The sequence below is a fragment of the Corvus moneduloides genome, chromosome 13, assembly GCF_009650955.1.
Source record: "Corvus moneduloides isolate bCorMon1 chromosome 13, bCorMon1.pri, whole genome shotgun sequence".
Taxonomy (NCBI): domain Eukaryota; kingdom Metazoa; phylum Chordata; class Aves; order Passeriformes; family Corvidae; genus Corvus; species Corvus moneduloides.
Genome location: NC_045488.1, coordinates 8,914,570 through 8,930,699, shown reverse-complemented (window position 1 = coordinate 8,930,699; position 16,130 = coordinate 8,914,570). Strand labels below are relative to the sequence as shown.

General features: G+C 39.4%; 1 long non-coding RNA gene across 10 annotated transcripts in view; it reads right to left on the bottom strand.

Annotated features, from left to right (window-relative positions):
- Window positions 1-16,130, bottom strand: part of LOC116450619 — a 143,657-nt gene that overhangs the window by 12,519 nt on the left and 115,008 nt on the right. For 7 of the 10 annotated variants that reach the window (XR_004242860.1, XR_004242865.1, XR_004242858.1 and 4 more), the window contains exon 2: window positions 1,489-4,149. This is a non-coding gene — a long non-coding RNA (uncharacterized LOC116450619). The remainder of the gene's footprint in view (window positions 1-1,488; window positions 4,150-16,130) is intronic. The other 3 variants (XR_004242868.1, XR_004242861.1, XR_004242866.1) reach the window with 3 other exon arrangements.

Here is a 16,130-nt window from a genome sequence, read left to right as displayed (position 1 = left end):
TTTGGCTTTATGGGACTTTTAATGGACTGCTATCATCCAACAGCCCAGACACAGGGCTGCAGGAACTGGCAGTGCATGGCATTTCTGGAAAAATCCTGGAGGATTTTGTAGGATACCATCCCTGGTATGGAGCTGCACCCTGGCCCAGTTCACGTCGTGCCCACATTTTGAGGAATGAGCAGAAAGGCACAGTGACAGGGCAGCTGATACAAAACCCACTGAACTTCTCAGCTCGGCGTGATAAACAAAAGTGCATCACTTGGCTAACTTGTAAATGACTGGGGCAAAGAATACGTCCTCTGGATCAAGATGACAGGGTTCACTGCTAGAACAAATCACACAATATGTGAAGTTAGACTGTGACCTATTGCTTGGTACAATTATCTGACCTCCAAACAAAGCCTGGTGAAGATGGCAGCGATCCTGCATATAAAACAGAGCCTGGTGGAAAGTTGCTATTCTTCAAACCCGCATCTAGACATCTTTCAAGTGATTTCAGAATTTAGGGTGAAAGTGGATCTTAGGCCTTTTTTAAAAAAGCCATTTCAAATCCTCATTCATATCATAAATGCTTTTTTCTCCTTTTTTCTGCAGGCCACTGAAATCTCTGGGGCCATGACATTGTCTGGGACTGAATGCAGCCCCTTTTTATCATTATAAAGAAATAATGAAAGCATATGGTGGAGAGGCACTCATATTTCAGTGTATGGTGCCTTCCTCCTTCTCCATAACCAAGCCCTGAAGAATATATACTATGATGAGAACATTAAATATTTCCAACACACTAACAGAAAATTCCTAATAATTCAAAGTCATCCCTGCTGCCTAGTTTGATTGTAAGTTCAAAGTAAAAGAAACCAAACATATCCTCACTTTTGTGCATTAAACATCAGCAAGTGACCTGTATTTTATTACAGTACACAGCTGTTTTATCACATAAGTAAATAAATCACCATTGAACCAACTTTGGGAACGAAGATTTTGAATAATAACACAATTAAGTTTTCCCACAAAGTCCAAATAGCCCACTTGCTCATAGTTGCTACAAGCTGTGATTCCCACGTGAAAGATATCAACTTATTTCCTTTTCCTGTCAATCATCGGTACCAAGTGGGGCCCTGGTATGTCAGGTCATGACCTTTCACTCTGGGCATGAGCCTGAAAGCCACTAGTGAATCAACTAGTTTAATTATTTAGGCTGTTTTTAATAAATATAAAAATGTGGCCTTAAATATTTCACATGCTTGTTCAGTTTGGGCTTTCAAGGACCTCTCATCGGGCCCACCAGCCTGAAAGTGTGCTCTTATTGGTAGGAAAGCAGTCAATTAATAACCAAATCCAGCTTTTGGAATAAGGTTTATTTTGTTGATTTTGAGCTTCCTGGCTTGGGTGTCACTTGCTTGTTGGTTTAGAGGACAGGCTTTTTGTTATCTTTTTTTAAACTTAAGACTGTTTTTAATCAACACCAGCTATCGCCTATTTGCCTACCTCCCACAAAATGATCCTTTAATACAGATGCCAGCATGGGATTCACAGATTTCCATGTATGGTCTATTTTCCATATCCTCTTCACCTATGCGAAAAAAAAAAAGCAAACAAAAAACCAAGCAGGAAGAAATCCAGTATAGCAAAGTCCATATAAAACAATTATTTTAAAAATATTTATAATGTAATGTTGACAGGTTTGCTATTAGGTCCCTTAGCAGTGGACAGTTTTATTCCATTTTAGGTCAAAGTGTGATGACAACTTTCTTTGCTAAATTTCCTAACAATTTCTTTCAGCATGTAACTCCCATAATCTAAAAATCTAGGCCTGAACCAAGCTGCTGATTCTGCCCAAGATTCTGCGCAAGGAATATATAGTACCTACAACCATGTCAGTAGAACAAGGAGTAATACTTTCCCTGGATGTCAGGGGCAATGATTTATATTCCCCAAACCATTTATGCTTATTGCTCAACAAACTTCCCAGCTGGTTGACACAGGACAGAATTAAACTTGAGAAACTAATTGATGGTGTCTTTTTAAAGAATAAGCCTCTGAACTTGGACTGCCAGAGTTAACATTGCTTCTGAACATTCCTGAAATGTACAGAACTTTCCCAGCGTCTCTTAGATTTATTTTGTTCTTCTTTCCCCTAGTGCTCTAAAACTTCTCAAGAAAGTGAGTGTGAAGGGCTGTCTCTATTTATAGATGATAAACCCAATTCTTATCTTTCTCCCTCCTCTCCCCCCTGCCATGGTCCTGCATCAAAGAGAGGGCTTGGGGAAAGAGGAGAGAGATGCTCTTAGTCTGAATTTTCCAATCCCTCTCATGGGCTGCTGGGTCTGCAGGAAATATCAGCATGCCAAAATTTGCTTTTCTTTCATGCAGGAGTATTAATCTAAATGATGAAATATATCTCAAAAATGAAATTGCCGCAGCGTAGAGATCATCAAAAGTACTTTAATTGAATTATGCTTTGTTTGGGACAGTAGAAAACATTTAATCTCGATACTGTTTGAATTCTTCATTTTGCCTTAATGGCTTCAAGGTGTCCACAATAGCATGTTAGAATTTACAATATAATCAAACAAAAGTCAGCTGAAGCTGAAGCTTTATTGAAAGAAAGTGTCCTTGCCTGATAATGCTGCTCCTCAGCAATTTCAGCAAAATTGCTGTAGTCCAGAGAAATCTTTCCAATTCATCTAAGTCTGCATTTGATGAAAAGCTGCCTCCTAAGAAGTTTTCAATCCTCCTCCCTCAAGATGCACCAGCAGGAGCATGTGTTTATAACATGTGAGCAACCCCGAATCTCCTGGTGGAGGGGAGATCAAAATCAAAGCATCGATCCAAGGATCCACCACTTTGCAATCAGATATGGGAAGATGCTGAGGAGCAGTAGTGGTTCCGGGGGGCTTTGGGAGCGTGGGGAGTGCGCGGCATCGCTGGGAACACGCTGCAGCTTGCACTTACCTTATTTAGCTTTTCAAAGGCTGACCTCTCATGCACCAAGTTCAGCGACATAGCAGTCAACCTATTAATGTCCAAGGAAGCCGTGGACCAAATCAGACAGTTTAAATAACTCAGCTGTGAACACAGAACCCCATTATCATTTCTGTGAGGCCAATCTGAGCAGCTGATTCATCTTGAGCAGTTTACTCTGGACGAGAGGTCTCTGCCGCATCCATTTTAAGTTTTAAATCAGATGAGGGTGAAGAACTCTGCACTCAGACACTGTGTTGGGAGGTGCCATATAAAAGGACAGACAGGCAGAGAGGCTGGTATTAAAGGCCCTTATGTCCCATCATATTTTACTAGCTCTATTCTGACATAATTACTGATTCCAGTGGAATAAAAGCATGTAATGAAACAGACTTAGGAAACTGTATAGCTTTTATTCCCTTACAGGGCATATTTCCCTGGTAAACATGTCCTGGCTTTTCATGTATCTGATGGGTTTAGTCGTAGAAAAGCTGTATTTACCATATATTTCATTACCATGTATTTACAGCACAACCCACGAGAGGACCTAGCCCAGTTTTAGAAAATGATATGAGTTTCCTGATCCATATTTATTTTCTTCTTCCTTCTCTAGTGGGGGTTTACACCTTTTCTTACATGACCCTAAAGGCAGAAGAATGCTTCCACATTTTCAGCAATCTCTGACAGATCACACCTTTTGCATACTACCAAAATATTAACTGGACAGCAAACTTACGCGAGTCCTGAAACCAGCCTGTGAGATGCCAGAAACAACCGCACCTTACAGTTCTCTGACTCTCTTTCAATATGACCATGCAAGAAAATCACCATTATAAAACAGGAATGATGTAATTACATTACTCCTTTTCCCTTGGACTATTATTTCATCTAGTAGGCTGCTGCTTTTCAGACTTTATATGCGTATTCAGCAATTCCATAAATAAGATTTTCATTATCAACACTGAAATCCCCAACAGTTTTCAGCTCATAATGAGGTTTTCACTGTTCTCAGGCAACACTTGGAAAAGCCTTTTATATGATAAAATGAAGATGTGAGACAGACCGAGCAAGGTGTATGCGTTGCCAAAGGCATTACTTTCAAACAGTCCTCAATTTCTTCACTCAAACAGGTGGTGATCAGGTTCTAGTAAAAACAGACTTGAAATTATTTCAGTCATCCAGCCACTGGAAAAAAAAAAAAAAGAAAGAAAAGACAAAAAAAGCTGTTACTATAAGCTTCTTTACAGTCTCCAGAGAGCTCAACATAACATGTTTAGAAGAAATTTGCAAGCATTTAATTGATAAATTATGGCTTCCTGTAGGATGTTTCCAATAGTCACCCCCTCTTCTCTAAAGTTTAGACATGCTAATGCTTAGGAAGCGTGGAAAAAATAAGATCTTTGAAATGACATAACGAATTGATATATACAAAAAATGGTTCCCAACTTTCCTGTACACAAATCCAAGTATTGGTGAAGGCAAAGAGCTCCCAGAGTGCTGAGAAAAGGAGATAAAAGACAGGCTCAAGCCACACTGCAGTATCTGAACAGATTATTTGAGAGTGGAAAGCAGGTGTGGTTCAGATTTTATAACTGCCTCTTTGCCTCACAATGACAATGTACGGGGTTCATGTACTAACAGTGAAATGTGGGACCAAATTCTGCAGTGGAAGCCAGCCTGTAATTGAGGAAGGCAAAATATTTTAAATTTACGCTGAACTTGCATGCTTAAAAGCCTAATGAGCATTGGAAAGGTCACAAGAAATACAGGAACCTCATGTGACACTATTTTGTAGAAAGGTCAGACATTCTCCTTCAATTAAAATTAAGCTGTATTTATATCTTCCATACTTTGCATTAAAAAACAGGGGCTCGGTTCCAGAAGCTGAGAAACTACCAGATCCCTTCTGTATCTGACTTATTTGAGATGCCAAAATAACCTTGTGGAGTGGGAAGGTGAAGGGGATAAGCAGCTTCTGAAAGGCAAAGCAGTCCCACGGCTTTTACCAGAGACTGAAAGTATGGAGGGCCCAGACCCAAGAAAGTGTTTGTGCCCATGGAGACTTAAAATAACCACACAGGGCAGCCAGATCCTGGCATTAATGCTGTTTTTGAATGTCTAAAGTCACAGTGAGTTTTATGGCTACATGCCATGATGCTCTTTGAAGATTTAAGAAGTGTTGCATTTCATTTGAGATAACATGCTTTCGGAGTTGAATGGCAAGTTCCATAAATTCCTCTTGGATAAAATCTGAAGTAAACATCACAAAGTTTTGCATGGATTTCTTGCAATTAGTTTTGGAGCTTTTGTGTCAAACGGGACTGGAAAATGGCTGGCAATGTTTTATTTCACTTATTATACATAGATTTTGAGCATGCAAGTCTAAGCAAGAAATGTTTGGAGAGCATGGCTGTGCTGCATTTTTTTTTTTTCTGGAATAAGTGGCAGTTTTAATTAAAACAATTATACATGTCTTTGTTTTCTTCAACTTGTTTGATTTAGTTGGTTTCTTTAGCAACAAACAAAGCTTTCATGGCTTCTTCACGTTTGCACAGAATATTAATGTTGCTGCCTTTGATTTCAGAATCTTGTAGACTTCAGCAGCCTCTCAGCATTTTAGTCTCTAACACTGCTAAGATTATGTGAGCAGCAGAGATGGGGATGTGGATATCCCTGCACATGGGTCAGGGCAATCCCAAGCACAAATAGAGGCTGGGCAGAGGATAGACTGGGAGCAGCTCTGAGGAAAAGAACTTGAATCTGCTGCAGCAAGTCCAGAGGAGGCCATGGAGACGCTCTGAGGGTTGGAGCCCCTCTGCTCTGGAGCCAGGCTGGGAGAATGGGGGGTGTTCACCTGGAGAAGAGAAGGCTCCAGAGCCATCTTAGAAACCCTTCCAGTGCCTAAAGGGGCTCCAGGAGAGCTGGAGAGGGACTTTGGACAAGGGATGGAGGGACAGGACAAGGGGGAATAGCTTCATATGATTCTATGAGAGGCTCAGTAACCCAGCTGGGCAAAATGGACAGAAAAAGGGTGATCTGGTATTGTAAAAAGCTACTTCTGTCTGAGAATTCCAAAATTTGCAGTATCAATAACCTTCAAAACCTTCTGATCCACATTATAGCTGGCTCAAAGTTATGGGAAAAAAAAAGATGAGAGTGGTGGTGTTTCTTTTTTTCTGTAAAGCTTCTAATTTTCTTCCTTATTTTATTTTTAAACATTTTTGTTTATCATTGACACATGTATGCCTATGTTTGAGATATCAATTCATTTATCTTCAGAAATGTTGACACAAAAGATAAGAACCAGTATAAAAAGAACTGTTTTAATTTTGGTGCTTTTCAAAAGGAAAGGGAGCTTAAAAATGCATTTCTCTCTGAAAATGTGGGTTCAGATCTTGCCTCACACCCAAAATAAGAGTAACACTGGCATTTAGTTTCACATCACTAATTCTGCATGGTTTATCTCAACAGAAAAAGTAAAATAAATGTCTGGGCATTGCGGCTGTGCCCCAGAGGTGGCATTTGGGGTGGACTGGGCAGAATGGGGCAGGCAGTGCTGGGAGGGTCCAAGTTTGACCAGCATGGAGGGTTCAAATCCATCATGTGCCAGAGGAGAGAGCTAACAGTACATCTCTTGCTGCCTTCCCTCAAAATCCATCATTTAAAAGATCTGTTTTGTTTATGCCTGTTGCTGTTTTTAACATACATAGCTAAATCTCTATTTTTTTTTCCTGCTTATCCAGAAATCAGTATATTTTCCCTTCTCGAAGCTGTAACTTAATAAAAGCCAACCATTCCTTTCCAAAGAGTTACAGCTCCTCCCAGATGAGTACATCTAGGTCAGGTTTCAGCCTGGCATAAATATTGTATGCTTGAGAACTAACGGTCTGCAGAAATTGGGGTTCGTATTGGAACGCCTGACATAGCCTCGGCCATACCAGCACATGTGGGTGCTTGCTTTAATAAAAAACCCCTTAATCTCATTTGGCTCTACCTCACTGGCAGCTTGAAGTACTTGAATCAAACAGTACAGCTGTGAATTGTGACACTAGCTGGATGGAAGCCCAGAAAACTTTTCCCAGAGAAAACCCTTCAGGGAGGAAAAAAAAAGGAAAAAAAAAAAGAAAGAGAAGAAGAAGGAGGAGGGAAAAAAGCTTTGACAACTGAAATACAATAGAAGCCAAATACAAAACCCCACAACCAAACCTTGCCTCCCTCCAACCTGAATCTGAAACCAACCAGGAAACCAAAAGATAGATTGGACTCTTCTTAAAAAGGTTATTTTGTAAGGTAGAAGGGCCAACCTGGGCAGCCCTGAGCAATGGCCCTGGTCTGTATTTGCTGCAGTGCAGCAAATAAACAAAACTCAAGCCAAAGGATAGGAAAGCCTGAATTATACCACTCCTTCAAAATCCATTTAAAAGAAAAGGCAGCTTTGATTTGCATGAGGAAGAAGAAAAATATCCAACTGAGGAAATTAAAAGAGGGTTGGAAGCACAAGTGCCATAAAGCAGACCTAGCACAAGTGCGCTTGCAGTATTTATAATCTTATTTTTGCTTGAATCCTGATGACGATACCTTCCCCTAAAGCAGATAAACTGAGCAATATGGAAAAACAAAACAACAAAACCATAGAAAGTACATCTGAATGGGAGGAAATGTTCTTTTTCAGAAGGCAGCAGCCATACTCTGGAGTCATAAGGTCAAGAGGTGAATTTCTACTGAAGGAAAACATTAGAGCTGGATATTTCTCATCTGTCAGTCCCATTAAATACCATCTTTTAAGGACTCAGGACTGTGCATTGCGCCTTTCTTCAACTTAGCAGGATAATAAAGATTCTGTTGCCTTTTGCAGATGTTTAAAGACATGATGTGAAAGACAAATTCTCCAGCTAAAACCCTCAAGAAATGTCACTTCTGTGTCTTACTGAAGGAGCTCCAGCACATTCTCTACATAAACATCTGCCGGAAACATTTTAAAAAGGAGGCTGTTTAAATAATGGCTTTTGTAGGCTCGGTTGGGGTTTTTTTCCTCCTTTAAAGAAAAGAAAATGAATTTGTGGAAAGTTCCCTCTTCCAAAGCAACTTTCCTTTGCAAACATGCTTCAGCTAGGATGATCTGAGGGAGCAGCTATAAAATGAAGAAGAAATGTTGAAAATATTCCTTCAAAACATTCTATATCAATCACACCTCAGAGACAGTCATAAATCAGTGCTTTCTTTGACTTCAGAAAGTTGTTGCTCTTCATTGTTATGCTAACTTGTTTGTGACAATTATAGCAAGGCTCTCTTTACATAATAATTGGATTTTTCTATTAAATTTAACAGACAAGGAGAAAAAAAGGCAAAATAATAGCCAACATTCTGTTAAAAGTGGCGCATTTGAGGCATAAACTGAGAAAATGAAAGAGAAGGAAAAGAAATTGAGTTTATAGTCTTTTTACTGTAATTTGACTCCTCGTTCTATGTGACTAACACAAGTCTACCTACACTTCTTCATCTTTAAATGTCTGCCAGAGTGCTGGGCTCTGCAGTAACTGTGCCTGGGTACCAAAATGGATTAAGATTTTGGATGGGTTTAGCTTATTTTATGTTTATTAGAAAAAGATCTATACTTCTGGGTGCAGTACTTCTATTTCAAAGTGTCAGAAATCAGAGATAGTTGGAAACCCCTCTTAGGAAGTCCACCTGTTGCCAGATAAAAGGGTGTTTCTTCTAGCAATGACTATATATCCATTTTATGAATTGGGGGTGGTATTTAATGCAGTCTATTAAAAGCTTCATTAAACCCTGCACATTCCACATAAAAAAAAAAAATAAAACTTCCAAGGATTTTGGAAATGGTGCTGTAGGTGTGCAAATGCCATTAGGTGATTAATATAGTCTCTCTAACATATAATGATGTAGGGAGAGCTTTCACAAGAAATTTTATTATATAGAATATGGTTTTAAGATTAACATCAGAAGTGTGACTGCTTCTTCAGGACAGAGATGGAGAACGATGAATCCACAGCAATTTATCTGATAAGCAATCCAGAACTCCCATCTCCTTAACTAGGGGAGAGTGCAGGGGAAAGGCTGCCAGGCACTGTGGGGAAACAGGGGAAGTAAAAAACAATGCTGTAGTATTAGCAAGTAGATTGGTACAGTGTATTTTACACTCTGGTCAAAATCAGGAGAAAAAACGTCTGGCTGGAGATCTGCCTGATGGCATGGCTCAAGCAAGTGATGAGGAAAGAAAAAACTCTTCCACTTTTGCAGGGCTCAGATCTTTCCCATCACTAATGCCCATCCCACAGCATCATCTTTATCTGTGGATTTACCCACAGTATGCATAAAATTTACCTTCCGAAAGGCGTTGATACTTTCTTGGCTTTGGCAAGGTCTCAGATGTAAATGAAACTATTCTGGCAGAGGTATCTCAGAGGGAAAAAAGTTCCAAGAGTCCACAAAGTCATTTTTATCCCCCGGTTCTGGCTTCTCCTGGTGCTTGTCACTGATGGCATCATTACCTAAATCTTTATTTCTTGTGCTATGCAGTAAAAGCCCCCCAGTGTTAACCAACATACTCTTTCCTTTCTTCCTAAAAACCAAGAGAGGTGAGGACCTGATTTTCTTCTTGTTTAACATCCCTGATTGTCTCATAAAGCTCATTGAGTAAAACTGCTTTACAAACTTAAATACAGTAGATGCAGAAAACCATTAATATTTTCCAATTGTTTCTTATCTGTTGGTGATTTCTTTCACAAGTCACTAACAATTGTCTTTCTTGATGATTAGTTGCTATTGTATATCAGCTTGATTTTTGTATTCATATGCTTTCACAAAAAAGGTTGAAAGTTCAGTTTTTCCCAGTTTTCCCATCATGTAATAAAACATCTTCCGTGTGATCTTAGCTCCCAGAATCCCTCGTGACTTTGACTTCACTGCTGGACACACAACCTTGTAAAATTTGAAGTTCACTGGGTTTGTAAAGAAATTAATCTCTTTATTTGTGTGTCCCTTACAGATACATCAAGAAGTCTGTGTGATGCAGCATCCTCATAAAGTCAGTCTGATCTCCTCTGTATGAAAACTACAAACATCTCATTTAACACTTCCTTTAATAAATCCATTTGCTTTTCTAAAATATGTATATTTTTGTTTAGTGATATGAAAAAATGAAAATATCTAGGTAAGATTTTAGAACATATTCTAGGGTTTAAATGGAAAGATTCATGAACAGTTCTGTGCAGGGGTAACTTAAGTAATAAAGGATAGGGAAATTAATTCATCCTTTCCTATGCAGGAGTGAAGAAAGTCTTGTTGCTAATTTTACTCAAATAGTGATTGCTGATATTTACTCTACACTTCCTCTTAAAAAAACCCTCTAAACTGTACAAATCTCCCTGCACCACTCTAGCACAGCTGATAGACACCAGCTGTACTGTAAAATGAGAAGTTTCTGAACAGACAACGATTATCTGTCAGTGGATAATATCCTGTTCTGAATCACTAATGGCCTCTGCAAGGTTCAACGATGGGATATCAGAACAAGCTTAAGCATGAGCTTAAATATTTGCATGCAGTGAAAGCTGTGCCAGAGAGACGTCTGTATTAAAATATTTGTGATAATGATTTATTTTGAGGACTTTTCTGCAGAGTTTAGTGCCCAATCATTTTGTGGAACATTTTACCATTCTGTGTAAGATCTTAGTGAGTATTTCTGTGTGCAAGCCAGGCAGGGAATATACCTTTTTATTAGCAGAGCTGGTGTGATCCAGACAGGCGTAGTTTGATCTTTCCCACACTGACCTTCACATAACTTCATACCTGACCTGAATGAAGCACTGTCTCAAGGGTAAGGAACAACTTGCTCACGGAGAAGAAAATGATTATGCTGCTGAGTTATGTGATGCAGCTTTATAAGATGGAGTGTATTTTGGGTATGTGACTACAAAGCCTCATGTTTTGACAGTTATGCAGCATATGCAAAGGCCCATTTCATTTACAGAACCCAGGGGTACTCTAGAAAGCTTTCTCTATAAACATGGGTTACAGCCTATTCACAAAGGTGCTGCATTGCTTCCTTTCTTTCATTAACTGCCACACTCTAATTGTTAATTTGTGGCTAACATGCAAATAACAGCATTTTATCCCAGTAAGCAAAATTAGAATAGCTTTAGATTTGCACTTGATGCTGTGGGAAGATGCCAAATCCCAAGTGTCGAGTTTGGTTTTCATGTATTTGATTGTCAGAGATCTTTTCAGAGCTGGAAAATAAATATCTCCAAATAGCTGGAGTTTGTAGGTTTATTTTACCATGAATGAGTTTGTTTCTTAATCACATTTCTGGGAGCTGGGGATACTTAGTTTTAAAAAAGAGGGAAGTTGGGGCCTTCAGTGTGCATAATTCCTCTGGATAAAGAATGCTGCAGCTGAGTAGCAGTATTTTCAGGCCTCAAACACTCTCCTGTAATGACAGCTAACATTTTGCTAAAACAAAGAATGCAAATGAAAGCACTGCCACTACTACAGGCAGGAGCTTTACTGTTCAAGGTAAAGGGCCAGGCTTGCAGCAGGGGCTGGCAAAGACTAAAAATCTTTCAGCCTTTGGGCTCTTCCTGCACTTCAGTCAATATGAGGTTTCCCTGGCATACACAGACACCTCAGTTTTTTAATTGCCAAATGTTCCAAAAACTCTTTGAAGGAGGAGAGAAGGAAGTAGTTGAGAGTTTAAAAAAGAGGAGAAAAAAAGCCCTCAAACTTTCTCAATGTATTGATATTTTTCAAGGCAACGAGGGTGCCTTGAAAGGGTCCCTTGATGAAGGAGGGAGGTGGAAGAAAAGCCATTACCATGCTTACTTCCAGAAATTCTCCAGTTATTACTAGAAAAGCCATCCAAAAAGCGCTTGAAATTGGTGCTGCGTGCTGTTTATACTCTTTGGGAGGGAAGAAAAAAATCAGAACAAAACCCCAGACATCTTCTCCAAAGAAGGGAAAGGTCAGAAATTATCTGTGCTGCACTGATCAATTTACCCGAGTTGTCTTTCCATGGATTGTATTAATGGAACTTCATTTTCTTTTATTCAGCTCCTGGCCAATTTCTTCTTGACTCTTAAAAAGATCAATGAACACATCTCACTATCTTTGTACAAAATGAGCCACTATTTTTTCCTCAAAGTTTAAGGGACTTTATTATTTCATTTGTAATGGATTTTTCTGTCTCCTTTTTCTTTCCGCCCTTGTTGTGATTTCTCTGATCTATTCTTTCTTTTTCGTGGATTTTGTCTAAACTACCCAGGTTTGCTGTTCTGTGGAGTACAGGTAGGTAGGAAGTTGTCTTTAGGTCCAGTAATGTACAAACACTTAAGATTACACACAGCTCCTTCTTTAATGCTGGTGAGAGCCAGAAGAAACATCACTAAAGTGAGACTAAAATGAGAGCGTGTTGTTTGAGGAAATTTAACCAGCAGTATCAGTGAACTGAACTGTACTTCTAAACAGTCTCAGTAAAATCAATCAAATATTACTTACAGGAGAAAGGCTAACAAGTTATGGCCAGACAGGATTAAATTAAACCAGCAGGTGCTCTTTGGTTTCTCTTCTTTTTTTTTTTTTTTCCCCCTGTTAGTTTGTTTTGTGTGGTGGTGGTGGTGTTTTATGTGGGGGGTTTTTTCTTTTCTTTTCTTTTTTTTTTTTCCTAGTTTTGACAGACTGTAACTGGTTTTAACCCTACATTTTCATCCTCCAGCAAACATAACTGGTCTTTAAATGCAGCTTGCCTGGAATCTGCTCTTTGTTTATGCACATACAACACACACCACTTAAACACCAATGTACTGTCAGTTATTACATTCCTTATACATTCAAATCTTAAATTCTGCAGAGAAATTCAGTAATATCCTTAAACATAACTTTGCTACAAATACAGTCTTTTTCAAGAAATGTTGACAAATGAAAAAAAGCATAGTCTAAACATGGAAGCCAACTCCAATAACCTTCCAAATCTACCAAAATGAATTTTTATTCTGGTGGAAGTTCCGACACTGAAAACTGTGGGTTTAGTTAGTATTTGTAAAAGCAACCTCCCTACCCTACAAATGCTTAAATTATTCCTGGGAAATGAAGCTGTTAACATGAAATTGTTACAAATTACTGTTTTATTTCAGACAAGGTGAAATATTTCATCCTGGTTTTTACTTAAAAATAAAAAGAGAAAGTGAGTTTGAAATGATCATTTGAAATGTATTACTAAAGTCATAGTAAAAACATTTCTAAATTTCCAAATGCCATTTTTTGGAAATCGATCTGCTCTCCAAAGACTTTTTGATTTAGGCAGAATGGCATTCATTGAGCTAAAAAGCTTTCAATAAACAGTACTTAGCCTATAGGACACTGGAAGTTACAGTATCTCCCCTTACAAAAATCAACATTTTTGGGCCTTGCTGAAGATGCCTGGGACTGTTTCTCCTGCAGTGGAAATTGGTCATGTTAAGAGGGCTCATTCTTTTGGCCCTTCCAGGCTCACATCTGCAGACTGGAGCTGGAACTGGATGATTTTTCAGGTCCCTTCCAACCCAAACCATTCTATGACTACAGCTTATATTCAACACCTAAGGTGGTTTAGCAGAGCACAGATTCAGTAAAGAAAAGGAGCAAAAATAACAGATTTGCCTTCCATGTAGAAATACAAAAACATGGTTTCAAAAACAAAGACAAGTGCTCATTCCAAAATCCCAGAATGCCTAAAGTATTTCAGAAGTGGTGAAAAGAAAAGAAAAACCCTTTGGCAGTACTGCTACTCTCCATTTTCCCCATGCACAATCCTACTCCCATATGCAACTCCTGCCTCCCTTTGGCTGCTGTGCTGCTGTTAATAAGCCTGTGCTGTACATTTGGCATGATTTCCACCTTCCACTTGCCATTTATTCCTTTTACAACCTCCCTTGTTATAGGTCTAGTGTAGCAAACTGCTGCTTTATGGGAATTTGCAGCCCACTTGACATATGGTACAGGATCACTGGCCAAAATGGCAGTGGAGCACATAGGATTTTACAGCCCAAGTTCATTATCTGTCTTGTTCCAGGACTTACTTTGGTCTGTGCCCAATAGGAGCCTAAAATCCCAATCATGTGATAACAAGACTGGCTCCTCCACACATTTGTTGGACATCTCAATGGCTTCCACTCCTCTTGGAAGCAATCATGGACTGTGCTGGCATCCCCTCCCCATGAACAGCCGTGGCTGAGGGGCGTGAGGGGCATCAGCCTTTGCTTTTTCCCTCTGCTGGTAATCCTATGACAGTGAAACCATGGTGCTGCATGTTTCCCCACGCTGAACTTCCTGTATTGTTCAGATTTGTGTCACTGATGGATCAGGTCAGGGAAATCTCCCCTACAAATGAGTTTATGAAGCCTCACAAGGAGATGACTGGGAATGTGGATTCACCTCAGCACTGGCACCACTGCTCCTCTCCTTCAACCAGCAGTCAGAGCAGAGTTTCTCCTCATCGTGACAGGCATTAATTGATGCCTGTCCTGCACCAAAGCCACACACAAGAGCTTTGGTTTCTGAACTTGGACAAACATTTTGTCCAGTATGAGATGCCCTGCTCTGCACCCTACTAGAGGACCAGGTATAATCAGACACCTGGAATTTACCAAGTGTGCATCAAACATGTAAAATCTGTTCAGGTGTGATTTTTAGCCTAAATATTCCATACTGGGTCTATTTTCACTGGAAAGACAGCAACCTGAATTTTCAATGAGCCTTCCCATTTTCCTTCTGCTTAAACAAAAACAGATACCATTTTTATTTAAATTGCATAACTCTACAATGTGTAAAATTCTCCTCACTAGGTTCTCTCTGGCTTTCTTGCCACAGGTATTGCTGACACTTTCATTTAGACTCTGTGCTTTGGGCGCTCTGCCCCTTACACCGATTGTCAGGAGAACCACTTGTCACTTGTGGATTAAAACATTCCAGCAGGCACATTCATAGCACAAATCATTAGTTGCTCAATTTGATTCCAACCACAAACTTCTATCACAAAACTTCTGTGTTCCACAGGGGCAGCACATCTGTCTCCCTCCCACCATGATTCTGGTGAAAGGCTGGCTTTCTGCAAAATATTCAACGTCCCACTTCAGCTAAGACTTCTCACTTACAGAATGAGTCCACCCAGAAAAGTGTATGAGCTGTAAGTAGTCTGATAAATGAGATAAGTAGTGTTTTGAATTTAACAAAAAAACAAAAAAAACCCCAAAAGGTTTGTCAATAAAAATACTTGGTGGTTAAGCAAAGTTAATAGTCAAGTCAGGTAATACCACCAGGCCTTTTCCTGGGATCACGTATGTGTTGCATCCCAGGCTTCATCAGTATCCACATATTCTGTCAGATTCTGGATTGTTGCTTCCATGTACCCCAACTCCTTATGGCTTTTATTCCCTTGCTTTCATTTCCTTTCATTCTCGTTTCTCCTTATTGTTGTTGCTTCTTTGAAAAGATCAATGAACAAGTCTTACAGTCTTGGCGCAAAAAAGCCACTATTTTTCTTTAAACTTTAAAAGAATTCATTATTATTATTATTTCTCATAAGAGGGATGTTTGTATCTTTCTTCTTGCCTGTAGCCCCCCCCCCTGCAGCTAAACTTTCTGATGGGCCTTTGTGTTTAAAAGAGAATTAACAGCAAAGAATGCACAATTTGACTTAAAACATATTGATATTGTAAAATGAAGAGCCATTTAATGAATTTTTTGTCCCCAGTGAAGAGCCAGTGTAAGGAACAGTAGGGGCTGCAAATAAGACCTGAAAATGGCACTTTAATAGCAAAATGCATTTGTTTGAACAGTGCTTCCCTTTTCTAATGATTTTACAACATTGCCTCTCCTTTGTTGTCTTCATTAGTTGTCTGTGACCCATTCCAGTAAGAAAGGTAAAAAAATAAAACCATCCATCCAAATGTTTTAGACATCAGGCAAAACACCTATTAGTACAAGAAAGCACTCCAGTTGGTTGGTGCCCTGCCTTGGACACACACAAAAACCCACAAAAGCAAAATCCCAGATGACCCAAGCTCCCCAGCAAGTTCTTGCCTTGCAAAATTTTGCTTCTTGCCCATGAGAAGAAAGTAGAGCCTGGAGGAGGGGAGGTTGTTGACAGGGAAGATGCCATTAATATTTCT